Raw genomic sequence first — 16,592 nt, forward strand, 5'->3', positions numbered from 1 at the left:
TTCAGGTTTTGAATTTCTGTCATTATCATTGGTTCGTTGTAAATAGTTGAAGTGTTCTTAAAAATGATTCAGAACATGACAATCTTTACTAATAAGTCTATTCAACTTCAAAATTGGAATGAATAAAAAAATTATAAAAATAGAGAGAATGTTTGACGTATAGTTGCCGGCTCCTTTCACCACTTCCCAGTAAGCACACTACGTTGAAACAACGTTGATTATTTCAACGTTGTTTCAACGTTGTGTGCTTACTGGGTTTCTTTTCTACAACTTTTTTTTCTGGTTCAATATTTTCAATGTAGTTTTTTCTTCATTTTCAATAAAAAAATTTTTTATATATACAAATTTATCCATAGACCTGTAATCAGTTTATAAATTGCCATTTGAACCTTAAAGCAGTAACTGGAATCCAAATCATGATTGGAGATGAGAACAGGCAATATAAGATCTCAGTTCTTCCGTAAATACTTTCCGAAAGTAACTCACCCACTTTTAAAATGGTTCTGCTGCCCTTGTTGGACTGGTTATTGAGGTATTTAAAAAGATCAATTATGATTTTGTCATAAAATGACTGATTATTCATTGAAATTTTTCTGCTGCTCAAAAGCCTAACACAAGAGAACCCTGGAAGGTATTATAATTTTAGCCATGTTTATTTGTTTTTGTTGATTGGTTCCATTATTTACATTTATTTATACTAAAATGGTAAGTCATTATGATTGAGATTTCTTGATGTGCACGTTGTTATTTAAAACCTGTTGCTTAAATAAAGGTTCGTAAATTAACGTTCATAAATTTATTTATTACTAAAAAAAAGCTACTACTTAAAAAATAGTAGAGTGTAATATAAATATGAATATTTAATTTAATTGAAATACAGCGTTGATCACAGAAATAGCATATTTAACGTATTCTTTATTAGAGTTAACATAGTTTCTTTCTTGATTAAGAAAATTTAAAAAATGATGTTAATTGATTTCCAGTTGTTAGTTATAAATCATTAGAAAAAAAAATCATATATCAAGTATAACTATAATTATTGAAAAGTTTACGAAAAAGATTTACGAAATGCAACGAAAAGTTAACGAAGTGCAACAAAAACGTTGTGCAACGAAAAGTTGTATTCATAGAAATGGCACATCAAACAAAACTTCAACTGGAGGAATTGCTACTGAATAAGGGCAACAAATTCAAATGGTCTGACACAACATGTTTGAGTGCAAAGCCAGCAGTGGAACAGTTTATGTATAATAGTTTAAAGGTCAAAGTCCTCTAAGGCTCTCACCGATACAAAAAAGTAATAACAAAATCAAACTTTTAAATAAACCAAAATATGTGTAACGAAATTGAAAGAGAAATAAAATGACGATAATTTGCTTAAAAAAGTTGTTTTTCATTTTATTTCTCCTTTTTACTTATTTAACAAAAACTAAATGATACTGTTTTTCAATTTTCGTTTTCTATTTCATGAGAAGTTAAGAATCTTTTCCAATGCCTTGATTCAGTTCTCACTTCAGAATTTTATTAAAAAAGTGAAATTTTTAATAATAAATAGGATCCTACTTTACCATGTGCTATTTTATTGAGCATGGCCACACAAAGAAATTTTTTAATAAAAGTTTTTGTTGTTACGTTTTCGTTTTTACATCCAAACAAGAATGCAAGTTTCAAATTATATCTCTTCATAAGAAATACCATTAAAATTAAATACGTTGAAACACGCTATAAAATGCAATTAAAAGAAATTATCATGGGGTATGCTATTTCTATGATCACCACTGTATGTATGACTTATAACTAATTATTATTGTGTGCTTGAAGTACAAATAAGAAATGCATTTTCGCCACAAATAAATTTATCGCACTTCACATATTTTTGTTTTTCTGTCTTTTTAAAATGGACACATGTTACCTCATATTCTGGATGTCATGATACCCACACGATATATACATTCATGGTATTAATCTCAATCAAGTTGTAAAAAACAATCCACCGTCCGGGCCACCGTCAAGTCATGCGTTTTACGCTGTACGTTCGTACCACACCTTCTTTCAATTTATCGTAGTCTAAAATTATTTCTGGTTTCTTTTTTTGGTTGGAGTTATCAACAACTTTATTATCATGCATGATAAAAAGTAATGTAACAGTTCTACCTTTTTTGGACGATAAGATACTATAGTCGCTTTTTCTTGAAATCAGTTAAAAAGCGTACGTCTTGCGACTCATGATTTGTAAAAACAATTTGTTTTTACGAATCTCTTATTTTTACGAGCTGTGCTGACAAGAGAAAACGTTTTTGAAAAAAGATGTTAAGCCAGTGAATATGATGTAAGAAAATTTCGTATTTAACATTTCGACCTGAATTTTCTACATCCTTTACTACATGTTTGTTTTTTTATAAGCATAACGCTTACTCATGTAGTTTAAGGCCAGTCTCCGTAAATTTCGGGTTTGTTCCGATTATCTGAGGGTGACGTAAAATTGTGCCGTTCAGATCCCGCGGGATTTTTCTAAACGTTTATAATAAAGCGGTGACTAAAAAAGTCTGACAAGAAAGTTTTCTAATTTTTTGAGTATATATCATGAGTTCATAGCATATTATGAGTTAGTATATAATATAATGATTTATAACAAACCACATTAATTATTAATCAAATCTTGAATAGTTATTAATTGCAAAAGATTTTTTAAATTGGATGTAAACTGTGTTAGTGTATTTTATAAAATTAGTGCTCAATGTTCAGAACAGAACATAGAAAATAGAAAGTGCTCAATGTTCTTAAAGAACAAGAAAATAGAAAGACTTCTTGACGATTCTGAAAAAAGAGAAACTGGCAGCATATATATATATATATATATATATATATATATATATATATATATATATATATATATATATATATATATATATATATATATATATATATATAATATCTAAACAATATCTAGATAATCTAGATAATATCTAAACAAACAAAAAATCAATAAATCAATTAACTGGATGATTATTGTTATAACAAAATGAATGAAAAATTATGATAAACTAAATAATGATAATCAATGCAAATCAAATCCTATTTAACAAAAATTTATTACTAGAATTTAAACTATTACTCCAATAATATCACAAAGGATGTTTTCAAAACCAATTGCAAAGGTTTGTCCAATTCATTTTGATGTATATAAACATTCGACAATTACCATAATCTTTAAACTTATTTAGCTGTTTTTAATAACTTTCTGTAAATTACTTGTTTATTCAACTAATGTCCATGCATTTGTTGTCATTGATTTATAATGTATTTTGAATAATAATAATTTTACTACAAAAGAATTTAATAAATCGATTCGTTTTGTCAACAGTCTTCTAAAGACTACTGCTGATTTTATTAATTTATTTATTTTCAATCTAAATCTTTTTCTTTCTCGTAATATATTCATTCTTGTTAAATAAACATTTTCTTTTTCTTCATTTTCTCCAGCTTTATTTATTTACTATACAAATAAAACATGCTGTCACTCAAATTTCAATGTATTTAAGCAGGATCCATCCTCCTATCACATATCTATATAATTATAAAATATACTTGTAAATATATTTTTTTTAATTATATAGTAAGCATTGTAAATAGTAATTGATTTCTTTGACCAGGAAGTTCCATCAACTACATTAAAAAATAAAAAAAATCAGGAAAAGTACTCAAAATAGACTATGCTGTCAAAATATATTTGGCAACTAAAAGAAAAAAATATTAACTTTAAATTAAACTGGGCTATTCTAAAAACTGCGCCTACCTATAATAACATATCTCAAAAATGTTTATTTTGTTAACAAAAAAGTTTGAAATTATTACTTATTTAGATCAAGAAAATTTACTAAATAAAAAAAACTGAACTTATTTCTAAATGCAGACATGAAAATAAGTACCTTTTAAAAAATTGTAAAAACAAATGACCAAGCTTATTAACCAAACTTGTTTAATTCTTAATATCAATTAAAAATAGTAATATATATATATATATATATATATATATATATATATATATATATATATATATATATATATATATATATATATATGAACATCAATAAATACGAATTCTCTCAATACTAATTTTTTATTTTATCTAAGAAATTTTTGCTAGATTATTGATACTAGCATCTTCAGCTTTAATTACAAATTATTTATTAAATTAAATTACAAACAAACTTTAACGGTAACGTCACTTTTTAATGGCTTCTTTAAAGTTCGCTTTAATTGGGCTTCTTTAATATTACGTAGGTATAAAAGGCGTCCAGAATTGCGTTTTTACATATTGACCGTCATCTAAATTCATACCTCCATTTTTAGGTCCGCATTTGTTGAACTGAATTTCGAAAAAGCTCATAGAGCTTTATCATATTTCTATAAAAAAAATTTTATATAAAGAAATCGATTTCCTAATAAATGTGTTTGCTGAAAATGGATACGAAAAGAAGAAATCACAAGACCTTGCAAATATTGTTATAAAAAAACGATACTCAAATAATGAAATAGTTTTATCTAACAACAAAGCAACTATGCCAACTATATCACTACCGTGGATCCCAATATTATCACCAAAACTTCGAAAAATCTTTAGGAAAGCAGGTTACAGGGCTGTCTTTAAATCCAGTGCAAATCTTAAATCTTTGTTACTTCGTGCAACAAAACAAAACTACCATCAAATAGCCATCCCGGAGTATACCTAATAGAATGCGAGTGTAAACAAAAATACATCGGTGAAACAAAAACGAAAATAGCAACAAGAACAGAACAACACCAAAAAAATGTTTTTGAAGAAAAATTAGAACAATCTGCAATTGGCCATCATAAAATTAAATGTTCATGTAATATAAAATGGGATCAAGTAAAGACGTTAAAAGTAGAACCCAAAAAACTTGAAAGAAAAGTTCGAGAGGCAATCGAAATTCAGTTCAACAAATGCGGATCTAAAAATGGAGGTATGAATTTAGATGACGGTCAAAACGCAATTCTGGACGCCATATTTTTTATACCTACGTAATATTAAAGAAGCCCAATTAAAGCGAACTTTAAAGAAGCCATTAAAAAGTGACGTTACTGTTAAAGTTTGTCTGTAATTTAATTAAACTAATAATTTGTAATTAAAGTTGAAGATGCTAGTATCAATAATCTAGCGAAAATTTCTTAGATAAAATAAAAAATTAGTATTAAGAGAATTCGTATTTATTGATGTTCATATATTAAATTTATTCAACTCTCATACAAGATGTCGTCATTTTATATATATATATATATATATATATATATATATATATATATATATATAAAATGTATTGACCACACCAGGGTTTTTCGCCGTAAACAAAAACTAACGAAAATTTTGCATTTTTATCTTCCGTATTTCAAGTTGCTATTGCAGAATTTGTTCTTGCGCAAATTCACCCTCCGTAATGCGTTTATGAAAAAAATAAATAATAATTATTCCGTAATAACTCTTTACGAAACAAATCATTTCGAGGGAATACTTGCGAAACAGTTCCTTACGGAAGGAGCGTTTCGGAATGTGCGCTTACGGAATAGACTCGAAAGAATTTATTAAACTGTTTTACACAAAAATATTATTATTTATTATTTAAATAATGTTGTTAAATGATTCTTCAATAGTTTTTACATATATATCTGTATATATATATATATATATATATATATATATATATATATATATATATATATATATATATATATATATATATATATATATATATATATATATATATATCTGTATATATATATACAGAGTTGTTATCTGTCCAATATGTCCAAGACAAATTTTCTGCCGACATAAAATGTCCGAAATATTTTTCTGCCTACCAACTTTGACATAATTTTATGTCTAAAACATTTTCTGCCGACATAAAATATATCCGAAATATTTTTCTGCCTACCAACTTTGACATAATTTTATGTCTAAAACATTTTCTGCCGACATAAAATATATCCGAAATATTTTTCTGCCTACCAACTTTGACATAATTTTATGTCTAAAACATTTTCTGCCGACATAAAATATATCCGAAACATTTTTCTGCCTACCAACTTTGACATAATTTTATGTCTAAAACATTTTCTGCCGACATAAAATATATCCGAAATATTTTTCTGCCTACCAACTTTGACATAATTTTATGTCTAAAACATTTTCTGCCGACATAAAATATGTCAGAAATATTTTTCTGCGAACTTACTTTGACATAACTTTATATCTGAGACATTTTCTGTCGACATAAATTATGTCAGAAACATTTTTCTGTCCACATATTTTGACATAACTTTATATCTGAGACATTTTCTGCCGACATAAAATATGTCCGAAACATTTTTCTGTCCACATATTTTGACAACTTTATATCTGAGACATTTTCTGCCGACATAAATTATGTCAGAAATATTTTCTATCCACATATTTTGACATAATTTCATGTCTGAGACATTTGCTGTTTCTTATTTTAGAAGAAAAAATCGTACAACTTTATTGCTCATTTCAGATTAATTTGACGAGTAAAACAAAAGTCTCGATTTCCCCTTATTAGAATGTAAAAACTTAGTCTCAAACTTAGTTTTTATTACTGAATGTGGTTTTTATTATATGGCGTCCTGTGCCACATTAGAAATTATGTTAAGTAGAAAGAAAAGTAGAACTTGTAAAGGATCGAACCATTTACAGCATAAATTCTGGCCAAAATTTATCTTTTAATTTAACCGAACCGTCAGAATCGTTTTTTGAAGAGTAGTGATCTTAACCGAAAATTTATTCCAAATAAAACAAATATCAATGATAATGTTTGGTTGTTAAAATTTTTTTTTCTCTTACACGTTTTTTAAAGAGAAAATATCCCTTTTCAGATTGTAAATGATACAACTCAAACAAATTAAATGGCAATTAAATGCCTTAGAATCAAATATTTATGTGTCTGCTCTCCTCAACAATCCACATGGCATTATAGGTTGCTAATATTTGGAAAATTGGCATTTTTTTTTTATCCAATGGTACTTTATGGCCATTTACCTTTATTTTGGCATTTTGACACAGAAAAATTTAAGTTCTCGAAAAAGTATTTATTTTGGAAAAAAAGTTGAAATTAATTTCTGCCCCTCAAGAATTTTTAAGGATAATTAAAAACAACTTTTGACTTCCGATCCGAAGATTAACTAGTTGATTTCATTGATGAAATTTGTTCAAAATAAAGTGACAGAATCGTTTTGAAACAGCCGCGATATGAAAAAGGGCATTATTATGGCATTTTACATTCGCGCTTCTGGCATTTCACATGTAAAAAATGTTGGCAACACTGAATTTAATTGTCAATTAAAACGACTAAAATATGACGACTTGGAATGCTCGCTTCTACGTTTGAGACATTAAAACGATTTTCCTAGCCGCATTAAAAAACGATTATTAATCTAATTATTCATTTTTCGCGGTTTAAACGATTGTCCTGTGGTATAAATAGATCTTGGAATAACTATTTTCTTGTCACTGTTTTTGTTTTCCTTAAGATTTAAAGACAAATATGGAGAATAATTTATTGCACAAACAAGTGAAAAGTCAATTTGAAATTAGTAAAGAAGGAGGAAAGTGTAAAATGTGCAAAAAATTTTACAAAGGCAAGTTATGTAACCTCAAAGATCACCTTCTTCGAAAACACAAAGAAAAAGCTGGAGAAATTGACTTAGTTGAAACTACTTCGGCTACAAGGAATCGAAATAACGATGAGATTCAATTAATTAAACGAATCAAGCTGGATGTTGATGTAAATCAATTAATTAGAGAAATGATTAAGTTAATGATGAACCGTAACTTGTCTTTCGCGTCAGCTGATGAAATCGGACAATTGTCTTTAGTGAAAAATGCACTCAAAGAATTCAAAATTGTTATAAATCGTCACAGCATGAAACGCTACATTCAACTTCCGTGTGAAAATATTTTTTCGCTCATAAGAGAAGAAACTGAAAATGTTCTTGTCTCGTTGATGTTTGATAGTGCGTCGCGATATGGAAGAAACGTGTTTGGAGTTAGCTGTAGATATGTGAAGGACGGGCAAATAGCTGACAGAACCTTAGGCATACTTACTCAAGAAAGTCGACAGTTTGGCGAAATTTTAGCTGCTCAGTTAGAAAATGTAATTGGAAAAATTGGAAAATGTGCTAATGATATCTACGCAACTTGCACAGATCAAGGAAAAAACATGACGAAGGCTTCAAAAATTCTTCAAAATGCACAAGTTCAAATGAAAGTGATCCTTGAAATTTATGGTGACGAATTTATAGATTTCGAAGACGAGGAAATTGATATTGGCGCTTTAGAGAATGAAGAAGGGAATTATAGTGAAGCCCAAACTGTTTGTGTTGAAAAATCAGTTGGATCGTTCTGTTCAGCCATGTTTTGTGGCGCACATGTGTGTCAGCTAGCTGCTAAGGACGTAACATCAATGTTTGAAGATGCATTAAATAACATCAGAAAAGTTGCTATCGAATCCAAGAAAGTAGCATATATTCAAACATTTAAAAATCTAAAAAAACCTCGTGTAGACATTGAACCACGCTGGAATTCCACGTTTTTGATGATAGAAGATTTCCATACCAACGCAGAAGCATATCAAAGGCCTTAGCCTTTGATATGCTTCTGCGTTGGTATGGAAAATCTATGGAAATCAACGCAGAAGCATATCAAAGGCCTTAGCCTTTGATATGCTTCTGCGTTGGTATGGAAATCTTCTATCATCAAAAACGTGGAATCCCAGCGTGGTTCAATGTCTACACGAGGTTTTTTTAGATTTTTAAATGTTTGAATATATGCTACTTTCTTGGATTCGATAGCAACTTTTCTGATGTTATTTAATGCATCTTCAAACATCGATGTTACGTCCTTAGCAGCTAGCTGACACACATGTGCGCCACAAAACACGACCAATTAAAATTAAATGATGCTTCATGGAGTTTAATAGATGAATATTTCGATGCATTTTTACCAATACATTCGGCTATGATGGATTTTCAATCCGCAAAATTATCAATTAGTGAATTCTACGTTCGATGGATTCAAATGAAAATAGGAATTGAGGACGTTCCAGCAGGTGATTTGGGATTAAAAATGCTACTGACCAACGCAATCAATACACGAGAACAAGTTTTTTTTAAATGTTAAGCATTTATTGCTGCTTTAGTTATGGATCCTAGATTTTGCTTTACATCGGGTCATCAACTGTTTAATACAGAAATGTTGAATAGAGGAATTATACAGCTAATCAAAATTCATCAAAAACTTTGTACTCAACGAGAACAATCAAGTTTTTCATCAACAGAAGAATCCATACAATTAAATGCGTCATATTCCTCAAATACTTCTGAAGAGATGATTCCTATCAACTCAGAAGAAATTTATGCTGAAAAAGTACGCCGTTTCATTGAATATACTGGAGGAGGAACCAGACAAGATATTGCTAATGCAGCTTTAGAGTCAGATCAAGATATTCGTCAATTAATTTTAATATGGACTCTTAATGAACCGCGAGTGTCATTAGACGTTGAATTCAACATTCTTGCGTACTGGAAGAAAAACCAGAAAACAAAATGGAATCGGCTTTATGAAATCTCGCAAGTAGTTTACGGTGCAGCGTTCTCCAGCGTAAAAGTTGAACGTGATTTCTCTGGATTCGCTTTGGTTTATAGCCATCTACGTACTCGCATTTCAAATGATTTCTTAGACTCCATCATGGTTGTAAAAAATAATCTAGATTTGATTGATAAAATAAAATTTGTTTAAAAAACTAAACGTTTCACATTTTCTATTAGTCAATTTTTTATGGCGCCCCAGTGCAAGAATCGAGTTCTGAAAACCTTTTTAGAGTCGAAACAAAAAAAAAATTTTTTTATAACGTAATAAAGTTCTTTTAGATTTTGTGTTAGCAAAGTACTTGACAAAATTCTAGCACAAAAAGTCAAAGTTAATTTTGAGAATAGATTAAACGGCCGTGATATAAAAATCTACAACTGAATTGCATTTGGGTCAAAAGACTCCAGCATCAAGAGTTTTTTTAATGCGGCTAGGAAATTCGTTTTAATGTCTCAAACGTGGAAGCGAGCATTCCAAGTCGTCATATTTTAGTCGTTTTAATTGACAATTAAATTCAGTGTTGCCAACATTTTTTACATGTGAAATTCCAAAATCGTGAATGTAAAATGCCATAATAATGCCCTTTTTCATATCGCGGCTGTTTCAAAACGATTCTGTCACTTTATTTTGAACAAATTTCATCAATGAAATCAACTAGTTAATCTTCGGATCGGAAGTCAAAAGTTGTTTTTTATTATCCTTAAAAATTCTTGAGGAGTAAAAATTAATTTCATCTTTTTTTCCAAAACAAATACTTTTTCAAGAACTTAAATTTTTCTGTGTCAAAATGCCAAAATAAAGGTAAAAGGCCACAAAATACAACTGGATAAAAAAAAAAGCCAATTTTCCAAATATTAGCAACCTGTAATGCCATGTGGATTGTTGAGGAGAGCAGACAAATATTTGATTCTAAGGCATTTAATTGCCATTTTAATGGCTTGCGTTGTATCATTTACAATCTGAAAAGGGATATTTTCTCTTTAAAAAACGTGTAAGAGAAAAAAAAATTTTAACAACCAAACATTATCATTGATATTTGTTTTATTTGAAGTAAATTTTCGGTTAAGATCACTACTCTTCAAAAAACGATTCTGACGGTTCGATTAAATTAAAAGATAAACGTTGGCCAGATATTTTCTTACGGCTAAAATTGTATTCTAACCGCTGCTTTAAATTGTCGTTCGTCCTGTGGTTAATCTATTTTAATCTGAAACGCCGCTCTGGTGAAAAACTATATTTTTAATAAGGTTTGCTTCGACCATAAATTATTCGACCTATCATGGAACGGATATAAATATTCTGACAAAGAATTATTTTCTATTTTTATTATGTTGCAGACGATTAGATCGTAGAATTTATGCTGTAAATGGTTCGACCCTTTAAAAGTTCTACTTTCCTTTCTACTTAACATAATTTCTAGTGCGGCACAGGACGCCATATAATAAAAACCACATTCAATAATAAAAACTAAGTTTGAGACTAAGTTTTTACATTCTAACAAGGGGAAATCGAAACTTTTGTTTTACTCGTCAAATTAATCTAAAATGAGCAATAAAGTTGTACGATTTTTTCTTCTAAAATAAGAAACAGCAAATGTCTCAGACATAAAATTATGTTAAAATATGTGGATAGAAAATATTTCTGACATAATTTGTCGGGCGGAAAAGGTCTCGGCCTAAAATTATGTCAAAGTAAGTGGACAGAAAAATGTTTCGGACATAATTTATGTCGGCAGAAAATGTCTCTGACATAAAATTATGTCAAAGTAAGTGGACAGAAAAATGTTTCTGACATAATTTATGTTGGCAGAAAATGTCTCTGACATAAAATTATGTCAAAGTAAGTGGACAGAAAAATGTCTCTGACATATTTTATGTCGGCAGAAAATGTTTTAGACATAAAATTATGTCATAGTTGGTAGGCAGAAAAATATTTTGGACATATTTTATGTGGGCAGAAAATGTTTTAGACATAAAATTATGTCAAAGTAAGTGGACAGAAAAATGTTTCTGACATATTTTATGTCGGCAGAAAATGTCTCAGACATAAAATTATGTCAAAGTAAGTGGACAGAAAAATGTCTCTGACATATTTTATGTCGGCAGAAAATGTTTTAGACATAAAATTATGTCATAGTTGGTAGGCAGAAAAATATTTCGGATATATTTTATGTTGGCAGAAAATGTTTCAGACATAAAGTTATGTCAAAGTAAGAGGACAGAAAAATAATTCTGACATATTTTATGTCGGCAGAAAATGTTTCAGACATAAAGTTATGTCAAAGTAAGTGGACAGAAAAATATTTCGGACATATTTTATGTCGGCAGAAAATGTTTCAGACATAAAGTTATGTCAAAGTAAGAGGACAGAAAAATAATTCTGACATATTTTATGTCTATGTAAAATATGTCTAAAAATATGTCGACAGATCTGCCAGACATATTATGCCGTAACAACTCTGTATATATATACACACATATGTGTATATATATATATATGTGTATATATATACACACAGACACAGACACAGACACACACACACACATGTATATATATATATGTATATATATATATATATATATGTATATATATACATATATATATATATATATATATATATATATATATATATATATATATATATATATATATATATATATATATATATATATACATACATATATATACATATATACATACAGTGACCTAGAAAGATTAAGAAAGTTAGAACGGGGTGGGGGTACTGAAATAGAATATAAGGGGGCCTAACGCAGCTAAAATTTTTAAATTTTAGTTGCGTTAGGCCCCGTTATATTCTATAATTAGATATATTAATATATTATAATAATTAGTGTTTTAGTTACCTAGTTAATTATACGTATTTGATTCATAATAGGTAATTAAATATTTATAATTAGCCACGTTTCGTAAGTGTTTTTCTGTTAAGAACCGTTTCGTAAGTTGCGGTGCGAAAGAGTTTCGTTTCGAAACAAGTTTGGTTTTTTATCATTATTTCAAAAAATAAAACCTTAAAATGTTCATATGTTGCAATACTGAAAATAAAATTTTATTATAAACATTTTGGTATATAAAAATTTTATTTTTTACAATTATATCCGTTTGATCAACAAAATGTTGTTATAGACTCCAAAACATCGTTTGGCGAAAGAGCTCGTTCCGCAAGTGCGGCTTCCGTAAGCGCTACTTTCGTATGTAGCAAAACAGTTTTATTTCGCAATTCAACTTGCGATAGTCGAAATTTCGTAAGTAGCATTTGCGAAATAAACATCGACGGTTTTTTTTGTTTCGTAAAATTCGGTACGAAAAAAAAAAGTTCCTGATTCTCAATATCCTTCCGAAAGAGTTTTATTTTTCCGGAATTGTACGAAATATTCCGGTTAACAGCTCCAGACCACACGCTCTATTTTGTTTATTACGAATAACTTCCACCGACAGAAACCATTCTGTTTATGCGGTCATCAAAAACCCTTTCAAAACAAATTCGCTAAACATTACCGAGTTCAGTGTTCCTTGTTGAAAGAAATAATTAAACGTCGGATTTTCTACTCTACCTTCTGAATCAAAGTATTAAAAAACAATATAATTCAATATCGATGTCTTTTAGCTTGTAGATAACTAGAAAAGTTGTGCTTAACAATTTAAACCCTTACTTTCTGAAACATTTATCTTTAAGTTTAAGGACAATATGCGTCTTCCACCATATTTTTGTCAATAATATTTTTTTCAACTTAGCCCAACTTTAGCTAAGTATTATTCAGCTTAGACAACAAATTTTCAAAAACAGTTTTTTTAAAAAAAAAGTTATAGAAGATAGGACGAACTAACATAAAAATTCTCTTAAGAAATGTTTCCAAAAAACAGTATTTTTTTTTTGTCATATTCCATCTAAGAAGCCATTATAATTCTAGAAAGTTTACTGTTCAAATAACCAGCAACTTTATTTTTTGTTAAAACTTGTTTTATAAAAGTCACAAGCATGTATTCGAGATATGTCTATTCGAGATAAAAGTTGTCAGAAACTTGAATAAATGCGACTAAGCACCAAAAATTTTTAAGAATGTAATAGCAATCCAATTTCTATTATTATAATAAATTTAATTCAATTATTCAAAAACATAACTGCAAGAATTTCGAATTTGTAAAGTTCGAATTTGATTGCAATCGAACGAAAAAAATAATTCAGGAATTTTCAATGCGAAAATAGTCAAATCTTAAGCGAAGAAATTTTGATTTTAAAATGTTCAATTGAAAACGATTTTAAAAGAAATCCCGGGATTCCCGACCTTAGTTTTGTTTGTGATTCATTTTCTCTCGGGTAAAAGACTCCTTTTTTTTAAGAACTTAATTTTGTTAAGAATTCGATAGGATAGGGCGGGGTTATTTGAGAATAGGGGCAAGTTGGTCAACTAAAATATCACAAAGACTACGCATTAAATGACAAAACATCTATTGGATGATATATATATATATATATATATATATATATATATATATATATATATATATATATATATATATATATATATATATATATATATATATATATATATATATATGGTAACAGATTGCACATCAAATGACAGTCCAGTGAGATGCACTGGTACTTTTTCAATTTTGGATCAAAAAAGTAAAAAGAAATATTTTGCTGTTTTTCTCTTAGATGCGTAATAAAACATTTATCTGGCATCACTAAAGTGTCGATGTTTTACCCATTTATTTGACTTTCGATTATACTTAGCCATTTTTTCCTAAGTCTAATAGTTCTTTTTATAACCCAACTTCTGTGTCACCGAGTCTAATCGGGGTAAGATGAGCAAGTTTGAAAAAAAATTATAAAAAGTCATTATCGGATACGGAGAAACAAATTTCGTTGGGTAAACATTTTAAGGTCTATACACACTTTTAAATTAATCATTATTAATTACTCATAACATTTTAAGATAATATCTTTTTGTTTAATATCTAATTGTTTTTTTTGTTTGTTTTTTTAATATCTTAATATGATTTAAAACTATTTAATTTTTTCTTCTTTTAAAAATACTTTTAATTAAATATTATTTAGCCAATAAAATATAAGTTAAAAAGTTCATAAACAAAAATTTTAATTTTATCTTGAATTTCGTGTTTTATTTGTTTGCTAAGTTCATCATGAGGGTTTTGCATACTTTATATATATTTCGATTATATGTACTATATATAGATAACTTATATATATAGACTAACATATATAGAGTTATACTATATAACATATTATTTCACTTACTATTGGTATATGTATGTGTGTGTGTTTATTACACATACACATAATTGTGTGTATACAAAACTGTAGTTATACAGTTCAAATTTAAACTCTGGTGGTTATCTATCAATAGGTTATTTAAAGCCTAGGTTAATTTTTTCCTAAGAGCAAGGAAGCTCCTTAAAAAACAATTTATTTCAAATGGCACCTATTTTTTGTGAATATACTCCTAAAGATGTAGATTGTCTACGAGTGTACTATTCGATACAAATTCAAAATACCAGAATCTTGGAAAAGAATGGATGAGTTGTTTTTTAAAAAGAAATCCTAAATTATCTATAAGGAAACCGAAACTAGCCTTAGTTGAGCAACAACATTTAACGCTGAAATATAAAAAAGATTTATGATAAATTAGGTGAAGTTTAGAGAAATATGTAACATTGATGAAACGGGTTCATCTATAGTGGTAAGATCTAGTAAAATTGTGGCTACAAAAGACAGGCGAAATGTTGCTGCCATGACGTCTTAAAATTAAAAAAAAAAACATACAAAAAAACTGAAAAGAAAGAAAATATAAAGACAAGTGCATAACACGATTATACTCGTCTTGTATGTTGGGAAACCTATTCTGAAAGTTTACCTGAAGAAAACTAGATCCAGTGTCAAGGTTGCAACTAAGGGTCTGCGTCTCGGAATCGTATTCTCGAAATGAACCGGGAAAAGCGTAACGAGACGAGAAATTTCCCGGAAAAATATAATGAGACAAAGGAAATGATTGTCCCGAGCTAAAGTTAAAAATCGGGACATAAATTTTTTCTCGGAATTTAAAAACTGTGTCCCGGATAATTACGAAACGTTACGAGACAGATCAATTATATTAACTAGATATCTAACTCGCGCTTTCGCAGTGAAGAAAATTTTTTACCAACAAAGTTTGTTTTGCCAGCCAGAAATGACGAACAGTGACTCAAAACAACAACAAAAAATGGCACTAAACCCCTCACAATTTTTTGGTAAATGTAGCCCTTTTTTAAATAATATTACATTAGAATGATCATTTATTTAAAAAGTAAAAACAGTTTTTTCATAAAACTTGTATATTTTACATTTTATGGTTAGAAGAAGTTAAAAATTTTAATATTATTTTCAAAGAAATCTAAAAAATGAAAGATTTTTATTTAGTAAAAATGGAGAACTTTTAATCTAAAATAAAGTCTATGTTTACTTTTAAGATAATCTTTTAACTTTATATATTTTTTAAAGAAATACAATGTCTCATGTTAATAAACCCATAAAAACCTTGTCTTCCGCCATTTTTTAACAGTGGTTTAATATATCAAAGTAAATGAAAATGGCGGAAAACAAGGTTTTTATGGACTCATTGACCTTTGTATTTCTTGAATTTGAGTTTTTTGCTTGTATGACTTGTTTCAACATATGAAATATAGTTTCAAGAAACATATTTTTGTTATCATATGCTACTTAGAAATTTGTTAAAATGTTTTAATTTAAATAATGATTTCCCACCCAACAACAAGTCGTCTTAAAGACAAATTGAAGACGTCTTGAAATTTGTCTTAAAGTTGTCTTAAACTGGTCTCAAATGAAACACAGTAAGTCGTCTTAACTAAAACGTCTTAAAGTTACCTTATT

Source organism: Hydra viridissima, unplaced genomic scaffold (assembly GCF_058129835.1).
Source record: "Hydra viridissima isolate aposymbiotic clone 2 unplaced genomic scaffold, HvirCarnegie_v1 scaffold_4, whole genome shotgun sequence".
Lineage (NCBI taxonomy): Eukaryota > Metazoa > Cnidaria > Hydrozoa > Anthoathecata > Hydridae > Hydra > Hydra viridissima.